The 14737-nt window shown below is 47.4% G+C and overlaps 1 long non-coding RNA gene across 2 annotated transcripts; it reads right to left on the bottom strand.

Annotated features, from left to right (window-relative positions):
• Window positions 1-3871: 3871 nt before the first annotated feature.
• LOC119158261 lies at window positions 3872-11991 on the bottom strand. Of its 2 annotated transcripts, none has more exons than XR_005107817.1 (3): window positions 11880-11991; window positions 9196-10480; window positions 3872-8866 (listed from the first exon to the last, which is right to left on the bottom strand). It is a non-coding gene; the product is annotated as an uncharacterized LOC119158261 (long non-coding RNA). The 2 variants fall into 2 exon arrangements; XR_005107818.1 differs by having other exon boundaries at window positions 3872-9508; window positions 10314-10480.
• Between the last annotated feature and the right edge of the window lie 2746 nt (window positions 11992-14737).

Genomic DNA, 14737 nt, shown 5'->3' with positions numbered 1-14737 from the left:
GTAAGATTTGGGGATGACAGGAGCGATGGCAAATGGTGCTGATGGGAGGGCAGTGGAAAAAAAAAAACAACCAACCATTCAATACAACAGGGACATCTAAAATGGGTTCAATAAAGCAAACTCTCCAATTTTCCAAAAAAATACCCACCCTCATTTGAAGGGAGAGGAGCCAAGCGTTGTCCTAAGGTGGTTTTTAAAGGTGATTTGGAAACTCCAAATGGGGGCACAAAAATGATCTGGGTGGTGCAGGGAGAAATGTCCTTCACCAGGGGGATGCTCAGCCCTGGGGTCACAGCTTTTGGGTGAGATATTTACAGGTGCTAAAAATCCTCTGATGCTCTTCTATCGTGCCCATAAGAGCAAATAAATAAATAAATATCTTTGGAATAACTTTTAATATGATTACCTGAACTGACACCAGGAATTTAAACAGGAAAAAAAAATCAATGCAGTGTTGAGGCATCTTTCAGCTCTATTGACAGCGCTGGCTGGTGATTTTTCCCCTTGAACTAGCAGAATAAAAACTAAAAGCTGCATTAGTTTTTTTTAATTAAGACTCCGGCATTATCAGGCTTTACAAGACAGAGCCAATGCACAGATGAATTACCATTTAATTAAGCTTTCCAAGAAACTTTTGAAGAGTGCAGATTAAACGTGAGCTCTGATTTCTTGCAGGATTATTTATTTATTTATTTATTTTAGGAGAACTTTTAATTGTTTTCCCTGAGCTTGATAAACAATAATAATAATACAAATCAGTATCTGCAAGACATAGCTTGCTGCTTTTCCATTTGCAGAGCATCCTGGATATATAGATGTATATAAATACACTATGAAGCAGTGAAAAGTGAGGTGTATTTATAACCCCGATGTGCTCTCGTTGCCCCAGTCTGAACAGGCAGCCTGGAAAAATTTAAGGAGTCAAACACAGGGATGAAAGGAAGATTTGGGGGGGAAATATCCATGCGTATTGCTTGCAGGTAATGCCTTTATTTCCCTGCTTTGCCCTGAGATGTAAAAGGGGACAGAGGAGCTGCCTGCACAGAATTACATTAGTTTTCCCGCGGGTTTCTGGCAGCATGTGGTAAACCTCGGAGCAATTGAACGCCGAGCGAAGCTCCGCGCAGGCAGCATCTCGTACCATTTGTCCCCGGAGGTGATTTCCTGATGTGGGTTTTTGGTTGCCAGGTTTTCCCCGCTGGTATTTACCAGTGGCTTTAAAATTAATGTGTGTGCTTTGGTGCCAATCTTAGCAGGGAGACGGGTATTTGTTTGTTTAGGCCCGGTAGGAAAATGATGTTTTAATCCCATTCCTGGTCAAGTGCAAGGGTATCTGAGTGTCTGCAGAAATGCGGAGCAGGGAGATGGTAAGGATGCAGGGATCCCTTAAGCTTGTGCTGATGGGGTGGATGGAGGCTTTTCCATGTCGGTCCATGTGCCAAGTGCTGCTAAACATCTGGGAAAGTCTCTTCTTGACCTCAACAGCTGGAGCCCAGCGCCACCCATGAGCAATGATCTTCATTTTGGAGATGTGGAGCTGATGCAATGTGAAAATATGTGTTGGGATGGATCATGGGACTTGTTATTTATTTCTGCTGTCTCATGGGTACCAAATCTCTATCAGAAAGCCCTGTGATGTGTTTTGGGGGGAAATAATCACCCTGCGCATATGGGAAGCACAAATGCATCTGTGGAGCACAGTGAAAAGCAACACGCCACGATGCTTGGACACTCACACCACCTCGCCATGGCCTTTGGCGTGGTTTGGAAGGACAGGAGGGAGTGAAATGATATCTTTGGTGAGGGTTATGGGGTTTGTTTAAGAATCTGCAGGTCTCGGATTTGCAAACAGCCACTCTTCAAGGGGTCCATCCTGACCTGCCCATCACTACTCCTCAAAGCACAGGCAGAGCCTGGCAGCACCACCACCACCTGCGCTCACCCAACATCAGATGAGATGCTCCAGTTGCTTCATCTCAAAGGAGCTGCCTTTGAGCACGGCCTGAATCATACAATCATCCCACCCCAAGGGACAGGATGGGTCACACCACAGAGCTGTAGGGTCATGACACCGTTTCAGATGCTGCTCCAGCAGCAGACACCAGTCCAGCTCAGGAGGTTTTGGAGGTGCCACCAGGGATGCGCTTCCTTTTGAGACATCCATGGGTGCGTCTCAACATGCTGCCACAGCAGGAAAAGCCCTGCAGAAGGTTTGTGAGCATAACCAGGCAGAAATAAATGCTTAGACACCTGCTAGGAAGAGAGAAGCACTGCAACAGGATGAGATTATAAAGTGAGAGACCTGGTGAGTTGCTCTGGATGAATCACTAATTATGCACTAATATATGCACTGATTTGCATTTGTGCACAGCCCAAAGCCACACCATGCCCCCCACCAGCACCTTCCCTGCATGCTCAACCCCTTTCTCGAACAGTTTGGGGGTTTATAGCTTGGCAGAGCGTAGGAAAGCTCAGCCTTGAAGCTCCTGCATCAGCTCCTCGACCACTGACAGGGTATAAAAGCAGGAGCTGGAGGTAAACGGAGAGTTTGCAAAGTGCTCCCCAGCTTGCTTTGACTTGCTGCATGCCCCATGTCTCAGCTGGTTTGATTTCCAACATGTTCCCTCTTTATGAGCTGCTCCACACCTCGCTTGGGTCCCCAGGAAAGCAAGAAATCCCAGCCCTGTGTCAGATATGCAATTGTAAGAAATTCTGGGGACCCAGCCCCTAAAGTGGCTAATTTTTTTTTTTTTCCAAATTTATTTTTTTCCCCAAAATGAGACAACTCTGCCCACCAAATCCAAGCTGGAGCACCTGCCCAGGGCTGGCATCAACACTGCGGCTCCAGTGCCATCTCATGGGTATGCTGAGATGCTGCAGCCCTGCCCGGTGTGTGGATGGACCGATGGATGCTCTCGGGCCTCATCCAGACCCTCTCGCAGCAGCAGTGCCTTGCCTGGAGCGCAGCAGATGTGTGTGACCCTGGCGGGACATCCCTATTTGAAGGTGGTGATACCAGAGGAGAAGGAGCACATCACACCAGGACTTCCTGCACCCACAAAAAAAAGGAAAATCATAAAAAATTGCAATTCTTATGGGAATGGCTGATTTTCCGCAAGATTTGGGGACGCAGAAAGGGATGGGAGCCGTCTGCTGGTGCATCACTGCATCCCACTGTCACTGCCAGCATCCACACGTTGCATTTGCTGAAGCAAAATGACCAGGCTGGATTTATTATTTTTTTTTTCAGTGATAAATTCTTACAGGGGAAAGAAGATGAGAGGGGCTTTAGTTAAAAAAACCTGCTCGACACAAATATTTTGATGCTTGTCTTTGCCAAGCCACCGCAGAATTAACCGGGGGTGATGTCTGAGTTTACAGACGTGTCTCTTGGGCTCTGCAGGCAGACCTGGAGATGGCAGTGCAGCCCTTCAGATGAAGAACATCCATCCCATGCCTCTCTCCTAGGAGATGCCAGGAGAAAATCCAATGGCCAAACCCTTGTTTTCCTCCTCAGGCTTTTCCCGCCCCCCCCCCTCCCTTGTGGCTCTTGAAATGAACATTTTGCTGGGTTGTGGGGTTTTTTCACACCTGAAAATAATGTGCTGGGGTTTGGGGGTGAGCTGAATTCAGGGCAACGGGATGAGCTGCTAAAAAGTTCCTAAAACCTCTCGTCGCCAAGCTCCACACAACCCCCATGAAGTCAAACACAGCCATCCCAACCGCTACACTGCAAAGGGAAAAAAATATTTATACAAATCGCCATGGGAAAGCCATCAACGCTGAAAAATGCCTTTCAGAGCTTGCACAACACAGCTACACTCAGCGAATGATTTAATATAATATTTTAATCCCGAGCAGTGATTTGGCCAAGTTTTTTTCCTTTTCTTTTTTTTTTTTTTTTTAATAGATTCTAGCTCTTTTTCATTTCCCTGGGGCAAAGCTTAATTTTCTGGGTTCCCCGACTTGAAAGGTGTATCTAAGCCATCCCCTCACCCCCCTTGGCAAGCCCTGAAGTGCAGGAGCATGCTTGCAGGAGGATTTACACCATCCAAGGCTTTCCCTAACACACACGTTACGTATGTGCATCCCTGTATAAACAGGCACATTTCAAACCCATCAAATACAGGCGGGTTTTTCATCTTGCCCTTTTTGTCCCAAAGTGACATGGGTCAGCATCAATATTCTCCAGGGCGTGATTTGTGATTTTTATTTTCTTTCTGGATTTGAAAACGGAGGCTTACCAGTGTGCTCAGGAGCAGGTGGGAATTGTTTTCTCCCGTGGGAGCATTTCCAAAGCCCGAGGGTAGTATAGCCCACGGGATGCTCACAGGGAAGCCTGTGATGGACTTTCCCAGGGCAGCTGGGATGGGGAAAGAGAAGCACTTGCCATCCAGGCTACCAATGAGCTATAATCCCTAAATATTAAATTCCTAAATTAATGCACATCCTCATCAACAACACACAACAAGCCCCATCAGACTGGCTGCTCAGCGGGGCAGCCGGACCTCTGTATTGACCTGGAAATAGCTCGAGTTCGGTGCCTCAGTTTCCCCACCTGGAAAATAAAGCTTGGTAATTACAAGTAATGTGATAAACACATGCAGAGGCACACTGAAACCTCGCTGCAGATTGCCTGCAAGGATAACAGCTAACATTATAAACCCATTATAAAAAAAATCCTGTTTGGGGCTGCTTAGGAGAGGGCTGAGCTTTGGGGCTGGAGAGCTCTGGGCTTGCCCTGGGCCCTAATGCATCTTTTCTTTTTTCTTTTTTTTTTTTTTTTTTTTCCCCAAGGAAAAAAGCAGAGGGGAAAAGGGTTAAGAAAATATAAGAAGCTCTCTTTTTTTCTGCTGGCTTCAGCAGAGAGGTTTCGTGTTGTTTTACATTGTGAGAAACCCAGCCCTGGTGCTCCCAGCCACAGTCCTGTCTGCAGCTCCTTTTGGGATGACACTTTGCGTAACCTCTTTTCCTTCCCCATGCAAAAATACATCAAAATAGGAACGTTCATCCACTTTTCTCTCCAGAAATGGAGAGAAAATGGGATTTTAAGGTGTTTGTAAAGAGATTCCCTCTAACATCAGGCTGAAAGAGCAGAGCGATGACCCCAAAGCTGAGGTTCATAACCCAGAGGAGAAACATCAGTAACCAAGTGCGAGAGCCCAGCACCATGGCTTTTTTTGGACCCCAAATACAGAATTCCACTGGTGTGATCTCAGGCTCAAATGAACCATGTGTGTGCTCCAAAATCGCCTGAGCTTGGGGAAATATCGTGCTGTGGATGGGATGGGTCCTGCTGTTGCCTTTGGCTCAGCTCCAGCTGGAGCTGCCTGGGGAAACACATCCCTAAAGGTCCCTAAAGGTCCCAGAGGGTGACCTGCCTCGACCTTCTGTCAAGCACCATGTTATTTATCCCCCCTACAGTGCTTCTCAAAAGAAAGGGTGGTGGAAAACAGCCCCTCCACCAAGGTCAGCCCACTGAGGACAAGATTTAATGGCAGTCCTGGTGCTAAGCCTCAGTTTCACCCTCCTTTCCCCACAGCATGGTCCACGAATCCCTGAAAACAGGCAGTGAGGGCTTCCTGAAGAGGACAACATTTCAGTTTCTATCGTTTGCTGCCAGGAATTGTGGTTTATCTTCTGATAGCTGGGATGTTTGGAGGCAGCAAGGTAATGCCTGCCTGCCAGTTGCAGACTCCCTCTGCTCCCTGCTGGCAAAGCAGCCTCCGAGGAAGCCACCACCAGCATCAGGCTTTAGAGACGGCCAAGAAAATTGATCTGAAGAAGAAATGCAAAAAAAAAGTGAAGTAAAGGAAAATTAAATAAGTTTTCTGCAGCCTCTGGTTGGGCTTATTCTTGGAGTGGGTCTGTAAGCACAAACCAGCAGACAGTGGAGCAGCCAAGAGGGAAGGGTGGCATCCTGCTCCCTCTGAAAGCCACACAAACCCACCCAAGGAACCATCCAGTTGCACATAGGTCCAACCCCATCAGTCAAGAACATGTTGTTGCTTTTGGGCCCTCTGGTTGCCATCAGCCTCTCCAAGGCACTGGACTGCCAGTGGCTCCTGGTTTGGGGAAACTGCTGCTGCTGCGGAAGAGGAGGTAGCCATGATGCTCCAGCCCTTCAGCTGGCTGTCACACGTGTCATCTCCTGAGCCAAGGGAAATTCCTGGAGGTACATCAGTGCCGGTGTCCTCAGCCCCTCAGCTGCCCTGCCTTGCTCTGCAAGGATCATGATGGAGGGGTTTGCTTTATTCATGCACTATGGGAATTCAGGCAGAGCTGGCTGGGAATAGGCAGGATGTTACAGAAGCAAGAGAAGAGGGCATGGATGCAGCTCCAGCTCCTGGCACATGGTTTGGGATGAAGCAGCTCCTGGCACATGGTTTGGGATGAAGCAGCTCCTCTGGCACACAGTTTGGGATGAAGCAGCTCCTGGTATGTGGTTTGGGATGAAGCAGCTCCTCTGGCACATGGTTTGGGATGAAACAGCTCCACTGGTACATGGTTTGGGATGAAGTAGGTGAGCAGGCCAGTAACTAGCCCCAGGAAGGGGAATGCTGCTGGTTTGCACTGGGAAATGAAAGTTCAGGTCTTGCAGGCAGCTGGCCCTGAACAGCTGGAAAGCCTTTCACCTGTGCCATGCCTTCCTCAAAAAGGGATCTGAAAACCATGTGAAAGACTAGAAGAAAGCCAAAAAAAGTCCCTAATGTAGCACTTTCTGTTCTCTGCTTTGAAAGCAGAGGGTTCTGCCTTTCTTTGCGAAACCCCAGTGGTGAGCAATGCTCAGCATCAGCCTCAAGTTCCCCACTCCCTGCTTTCAAAGTTGTCATATCACATGTGAGTCCACAAATCTCCTGAATTAAAGGACAAGAAGCAATATCTGGGGAAGCTGAGCGCCTGTCTCTGTTGCATTCAGCTGCTGGAGCTCAGAAATGACATACACCTGGCAAAACCACTAAAGAAAATACAATTAAAAAATAAAATCTTCTTTGACTTGCAAAATCAGCCCTGTGCTTGCAAAACAGAGTTGTTTAACGAATTCCCTCTCTTCTAAGGTTTACTAGTTGGGGTAAATTTCCTTCTGGTTAATTGCTGAAGGCAAATTCATGCAGTGCAGCCTTCTATGTGGCCATGCTAAGTCCAGCAAATAAGCCTGATGTAAACCAAAGGCAGCTCTCATCAGCCTCTACCGAGGCAGCGGCGAGGAGCTCGGCATTGCAACCAGTCCTGGTCCTCTCACGGCGCGAGTCCAGTGCTCCCAGTTCAGATGGGGAACATCAGTGCAGGGAGTTCCCTGGGGAGAGCAATTCTGCTTTCAACTAGCTCCTTCCCTTAATTCAAATTAAGTTCCCTATATAGTAAAGCTTTAACTCCTCAGGTGTGCTTTTCCTCCCTTTAAATTTTAATATTTTGCATAGCTATTAAGACACAAATATATACAAGCACTGTCACATGCGTATATATTCTCAGGCATATATAATATACATAAACATTCAGGCTGAGTCAGTCTTTGGGAGAGAATTACAACTCCAAGTGACACAAGCACAGGTGGATGTAAAACTAGTCCTGGCAGAAATACACGTTTCATGAATGAAAGAGTTTGTTTTATATTAAGCCATGAGAAATTCCCTGGCTTCAGTTCACAAATGCCTTTTGCAGTTCCCATTCCTCTGATGTTCTCGATCGCAAAAAAAAAACCCCAAAGGCAGCATTTCCATGGGATGAGCAATTAGCCTCCCACCCAGGGGAAGGCGCTTCAACACTGCTGTAGTGCTCGGAAAGATTTTTATCTGGATTTTGTCCGGTTTGGGATCAATCTCCCCCTTTTGCAGTTATATCCAGGCTTCTTGCCAGTCTCCATGGCAGTGCAGATGCTTGGTGACCCCGACATCCAGCTGCATCTCCTCTGTGCCCAGGAGCCAAATGCTTTTACCTCTTCTGGATCTGCTTGGGGGGGGGGCAATGTTAGACCCAGCACAGTCCCTGCTGACAGCTTGACCTGAATTGAACTCCAGCAAGAGCTAAAAATCTCCTTATCCACCTCCTTTGGGCCATATCTTGTTCTCTCTTACACTGGTATTGAGGTTAATCATATTACAGACAGCGGAGGTGCACCTATGCATGATCAGAATAAGGGATTTAGGCTTTAATTAAGGGGTGATGCATAGCAACAACCTCCAGCAGCCCTTGGGTTTTTCATTATACTAATTAATTTGGCTGCTTTGGGGCTCTACTGTAAACCCCCGAGACCTGGCCGTAAAAAATACAGGCTGTAAATCAGTGGTCCCATCACCCAGCACCTTCTGCTTTATTTCAAAGCTCTGCTTTACATCGCATTGCCCTCCTGCCTTCCCGCTGGAGCTGTGCAGGGTGTTTGAACCAAGACCTCTCCAGCTCCAGAAAACTTAACAAGCCACGGTTTTCCTAAAAAGTCTTTTCTTTTTTTTTCTTTTTTTTTTTTTTTTTTCCCAAGGTGATACCCCCATGTTACAACTGGCTCTAAGTGGGCAGAGCGTGAGTTTCCCAAGAGCACCTCCCAGTGCAGAGCTTACCTCCGACCAGCATCACTCCTCTCTCCTGCTCCCCCCAGGAATGAAAAAGCCATTCAGGAAGACTTTTGGGGATGTTTGGCTAATTTTCTACTGTTTTAAGAGGCAGAAAGTTAGAATCAAGGCTTTCCTGAGATGCGCATCGCTAGACGTATGAAACCCTGGATGCAGGAGTATCTCTTTGATAGGAGTTGTGTTGATGTTCAGCCATCAGTGATGGTTTTAGGGCTGCCAAGGTGCAGGCTGAGATGTCTGGGTGTGACTTCCCAGGGTTTTCACTCAGATCTGATGCAGCAAGCGGTTGGATCCAGATGCTGAGAGGGGAAATACCGGTGCTCAGCACCCTGCTCCTGCCATCGTCCATACGGCCATCATAGCAGGGTTGCAGACATCTCTGTGGACCAGAAACTGCTCCACCACCACCACCACACCCCCCAGGATCTCTATCCCCCTTTCCTACACCAGCTCCACAAGCTTTGCTCCCTAAAGCCTTATTTTTACTCCCATTTGCTCATGGAGGAGGGTTTGCTCCTGGTTCTAGTAGCCTTGGCTAGATGTGATACACTTGGAGGAAGCAACAACCCAGATGGGGCTGCAGATGCAGATGGAGAGCACGGCGTTACCTTGCGGGAAAAACACTCACCTTTGAGTCCTGCATTGAGAAAAACTGAGCTAGAAGGCCCCAGAAGAGGCTAAAGACAGGCTTCTCCTAAGGAACACTGCTGGGCGTCAAGGTGGGACTTCAATCCCTTGATCTGTGGGGAAAACCCCTTGAATTTTCCATATTTCACTCTCCTTTGGCTTAGGGCTAAGGGCAAGCCCTTACCTTGTAAGGATAACTCCATGCCAAGCACCCCAGGCAAAATCCCACCCATGAGTGGGCATTAATCCTGGCTTAAATAAAGTGTAATTTCCCTGCTTGTTATTTGTAGCATCATACATGGTACAGCAAAAAACTGAGGGATATTGAAAAAGAAGAAAAAAAAAAAAAAGAAATCATATGGAAGCAATTAGCAGCAACTTCATTCAAAAAAACATTAAGGTGGTTGTAGCATTAAGGCTCAAGTGATCTGTACTCTGGGACCATAATTCACCGACACTTAATAGCATTTACCCTGCAGATGTGCATTTTATACAGAAATATCAGCTTACCACTTTGAAAAATTAACCTATTGAAGGCTGTCAAGCCATGGACACGCTCTGGGGAGTATTGGATGTTGGTTTTTTACCTACAGGCTGGGGGGGAGATGGGTTAATTAGGGAACGGGGATCTTTTAATACGGTGGCAACAGGAGGAGGTTGTACCCTTTGTCTTATGAGAAAGGAAATTTCCCTTCTTGTAAAATTCACGGTGATTTGGGCAGGTATTGGAAAAAGCAAAAGTTTTCCAGTTTCGGGAAAGGGGGAAAGGAAGATTTGGAGAGTAGTGGATGCAATGCCTCCAGGGAGATGCTTTCCATACGGCACTTCTGCTTATAGGACACTACGCATGGCAAGAGCAGCCATAAATATTAACGTGATTTGAAAGAGTTTGGTGATTTTAAAGCAAAAAATGGTATTTTGCTCCACAAAACGCAGCTTTGCTCATTTTGGTCTTTTTTCCCTTCCCCAGTGCAGGGCTGCAGTAAATGCTGGGCTTTCCTGTGGGGCAGTAATTGTAATTTCCAATCTGGTTTAGCGCCTGGAGTGCTGGGTTGCCTCTTTGGAGGGGGATGCATTCAGATTTATTCTGCAAGGCATCGTTTGGCGATGAATTATTACCTGCCATCCGAGGGTGAAAGAGGTGGGGATGCTTCAAGCCCCCTGAAGAGACCGGCAGGACCCATCGAGGGCTGCAACAGCGGTCAAGCCTCTGCTGAGAAATTTTGGATGCTGCCCAAGTGGGGAGGCAGGATGAGGCCAAAGCAGCTTTGCTGTCCCTTGAACTGCTGGAGTTGATGGCGAGGCAAAAGAAAGGAAAGAAAAGAAAATTTTGAGCTCATCAGCTCAATGAGAACTTAACGGAGGATTATTATTCCACCCTAATTTAATTTGTCCAAGATAAAAAGGAAACTGCTCCCACTGCCATCCATGGGGAGACCAGGCACTTTGGGGGAGCGATCTGGGGGCCAGACCCTGACCCCTTTCCGCAAGGCCACCCGACGATGCTCGGCCCTTCTGCTGGTGACGGTGCAAATTGACACCAGGATCAGATCCCTCTCTTGCCATGCCAAACCCTTGGCATCGGGACATTTTTCCACTCCACACCCCAGCTCCGGGCTTTGGGAACGAAAAGTTTCCAGCACCACTCCCTGTCTGTATGGAAGGTATCGCAGAGAAGAAACACTCGTCAAGTGGATGTGGAGGGTCCTGTGATGTGCCGGTATTAAATCTGGGGGTTGCTTTACACCACCTCTTGGGGGGGAAGATCCAGCTCCCAGGACTGCAGCAGGACACAGGGGAGCCGGCGCTAACCAAGGCGTGGAGCTCTGAGCTTTCCCACTGCAGAACCTGGAAAATAACATTTGCCAGACCCCAGCCTGCCCTTGTCTCCTCTTTTTAGGGTGAAAACCTTCTTTTTTTTAATATATAGAGTTATCTATGCATCTAAATGTGCTTACTTTACTAGGCGCAGCCATGCCATCAGCTCAATGCAAGCCAGTAGGAAACAGCCCTATAAATAAACTCGTACCTCCGCCCAGGAGGTCCCTCTCCCTACAAAGGTCTCAAAGCCCTGGCAAACACCACCCTGTTTCACCATCAACCTTATATTAAACCAAAGTGATTTCTCATCCCTCTGGGTCACCTGGGGCTCATTTGAGGCTTTTCTTCCCCCCCCACCCCACCCCTCTGCCAGCCAGCCCTGTCAGGGATGTTTTAGTGAAAATGCAAAGCACCTCCGTATTTTTGCTGTAGGTACGTATTTTCCAGAAACAGCTTTGAGCAAAAAGCATAACACATATATAACTACCACCCCCACCCCCCACCCTCCCCGAGTCATCATAAACCTTCGGCATCGTCTGAATCAAAGGGCTTTGCAGGGCAAATAGTTCGCAGGCGGCCCGCGGAGTGTCGTTTCACTTTTCATAGGGGAAGAAAAAAAAAAAAAACCACAAAAGGGGGGAAAAAAAAAAGAAAGGGAAAAGAAATAGAAAAAAAATCTGAAAGAAAAAATAGAAAGGAAAAATAGGGGGGGAAAAAGAGAAAGGAGGAAAACTGAAAGAAAAAAGAAAAATAAAAGAAAAAGAAAAAAGAAAGAAAAAATAGATAAAAAAAGATCCTACACAACCCTGGCACTGAATTAAAAAAGCAAAACCCAAGGTCTCTCCGTTAACGCATTTCAATTACCGAGGTGAATGCTGCTCTCACGCACCACAGGGACTCGGGGTTATTTATTCAGCCTCATAGATCACGGGCTTTTCTTAGCGGGAGTTAGGAGCGGGATCTTGTCTTCCCCATCTCTTTGAAGAACAATAAGGTACATGGAGGGGGAAAAAAAAGCCTTTTTTTTTTTGAAGGGCACGTATTTAATCTTATCAGAGGCAAGCAGGACAATAACAGGAAAGGGTAGGGAGGCCTCGCCAGGGGATGCTGAGGGAAGGGCAGGGAGTAACGAGGGGTTAAAAGCAAAATTCAGCTGTGCCCCCAGGGACACATCTAATCAGAGGTCTGGCTGCTGGGCTGATATTTAACCTGGCAAAACACCATTCGGAGCCGCACAATGAAAAAGCCGGTTGTGCGCAGACAGGTTGGTAATGAGGAAGGCAGGCGAAGGGATGAAAGGCTGCTTCCCCTCCTTGCCGGATTGAAAATTCACCTCTTTCCAGTAAAACGTGCATGATGCTACACAGGTTCAAGGGCACGGCGAGAAGAGATGGGTCCAGCTCCTCCTGCCGTCCTTCTCTGCCCATCATATTTGGAAATCGGGGTGACAGTTGCCCCAGGCAGAGGGGCATGGCTTTTGGCTACCCCATCCATCCTCCCTCTCTGCCTGAGCATGGCTAAACCTCTGCTCCCCATCCTCAGCCAGGATCTGACCCATAATTGTTCCTGGCAGCCTTAGGAAAAATATAAAGGCACTTTCAGACAGTGCCAAAGTAGTGTGTTAGGACTTTTTCCCCTAGAATGACCCTTTCCTGCTCTGAAACTCCACAAAAAAGGGTATTTTGTGTCGGCAGCGTCTTCTGTCCAGAGCTGGTTGCTCCCGGATGCTGAATAATTGATGTGACGAATATTGAGGCGTGCTTCAAAGAGATTATTTGACAGTTTTCTCCCCTTTAATCCATACTTCCACCACTGCCAGGATCAGGAACTGCTTGAAAACATCACCAGGCAGAGGGCTGAAAATGGAGAAAGAAAAAGCCCTCCATCAAAAAGCTGTGAAAGCCCTTGAGAGGAGGATGCTGCAGATGCTGAAGGCATCAGAGCAGCCTGGCCCTGGCATCCCCGCTGTGCCCCATTGCCTATCTAAAGGCCTTTGGCTATGAAGTATCGCAGTTCTTGGGACTATTTCATGCTTTTACCCCAAAGAAGTGAAATGCTGATCTTTCAGAGCTCACTTCTGTATTAGCACTGAATAAATGCATGTCGCTGCTTTGCCGTCAACCAACGTGGCATGGGGATGTCTCTACCCGCTGTTTTGTTTGATCGCTTTACCCAGTAGCTGTTGTAATGTTAAACATAAAGACCTTTGGAAATCGGATTTTGCATCTCCCTGGGCCCTCTCGGTGGCAGGCCATTAGCTCGTCACAATATATTGTTTTATTGGTGGTATCTTTTAATTACCTAGCAATAGGCACTTCATCGGCGGGATCTCAGTGATCCTAGATCAGTGTTTCTTCATGAATATTTTACTGGCATTTTTATTGCACGTGTCAGAAAACTCAAGAAGAGGTGGAAGGAAAACAAGTGATTGAAGACTTTGGAAATGAAAGAGAGAAGGTGAGGAGAAAAAAAAAAAAGTACGTTTATGAAGATAATTAAGAGGAAAGCAATGCGACAAAGACTCCTGGGGCACAGATGCGTGGGGCAGCCAAGCCAAGAGCAACGCAGCGTTAGATGTGATTCATGTAAAGAATAAAACCCCATCACTTGGGAGTATTTGGGAACCGAGTTGCTGGCAGCAATTTAGTCCCCAGGGAGGGCTGGCAGGGCAGATGTGGGGTCTAGCGAGCTACTCGGTGGGGAAAAAGCAGCTGAAAGGTAGAGGTGTGATGCTTGTGGTCCAAGGCACACACTCTGCCCAAGACTGGAGATCATTCCAAATACTTCTCTTAATTATTTAAGCTTGACAAGCAGCGCTTAAAACCTCAGCTATGCCTGATTCAGAGTTGGGACTTCTTCCTCCCTTATTTCCAAAGCTCACCCCAAGCTGCTGAATTTTGCAGGGAAAACAACTTCTCTGCCTCTCCTGGTGAAGCTTTTCTGTTTTGCATCCAATAAATATTCATCGGCCAGGAGAGCAGAGCCAGCAAGAAGGAAAGGCTGGGGCTGCAGCGGGCAAGGAGCTTTGAACCTCTGCTCCTGTATCAGCTACTGGTTAAAATAAAGATAATAACAGAGGCTGTATGCTCCCAATAGCCGGCAAGCCCCCTGTATGAGGCTGTGCAAAAGCTGTGCTCCCCCGTTCCCCCGCTGATAAAGCAGGACTGTGCTTTCTCCTGGATGCTACAAGGCTAAAATAACTCCGTGCCCTCGGCTCCCAACAGTCCGGGCTGCGTAATGACCTCGATCCCTTTTTCCCCACCTCACTTGCGAGGTCTGGGGAGTTCTGCTTTCTTCCAAGGTGATGATCTCCAGGCAATTTTACAGCCGGGAAGTGCAGGGATAAAATGTAGCTTCATCATCCAAGCCAGGGAGAAAGTGTCATGCCTAATGAAGCCTTGTTGATCTGGTCTAGGGCCGAAATGTTTTGCAGGTGCTTGTTGAGGAGAAGAGGACAGATAATGAATAAAACATGTTTGTACTTTCGTCTCCAGTAAATGTGACAAACTCAGATCTTACGGCTGGGGGGGGGATGATATGAAATATGAGTTGGAGCTCATCTGAAAAGCTCATAACTAATCCAAGATGTTGCGCTGTGTAGTCTTGCTGCTACGGGGTATGGGTCGAGCCAGGTTTATAAGGGACCGGGGAAATAGAGAGGGGGCTGGTGTTATCTTTAAAAAGACAGCAGGATGTGACCTCTGGCCACCGATGATATAATT

This window comes from Falco rusticolus, chromosome 16 (assembly GCF_015220075.1).
Source record: "Falco rusticolus isolate bFalRus1 chromosome 16, bFalRus1.pri, whole genome shotgun sequence".
Classification (NCBI taxonomy): Eukaryota; Metazoa; Chordata; class Aves; order Falconiformes; family Falconidae; genus Falco; species Falco rusticolus.
The sequence above is the reverse complement of the archived record's forward strand: the minus strand, read 5'-3'. Positions and strand labels throughout refer to the sequence as shown.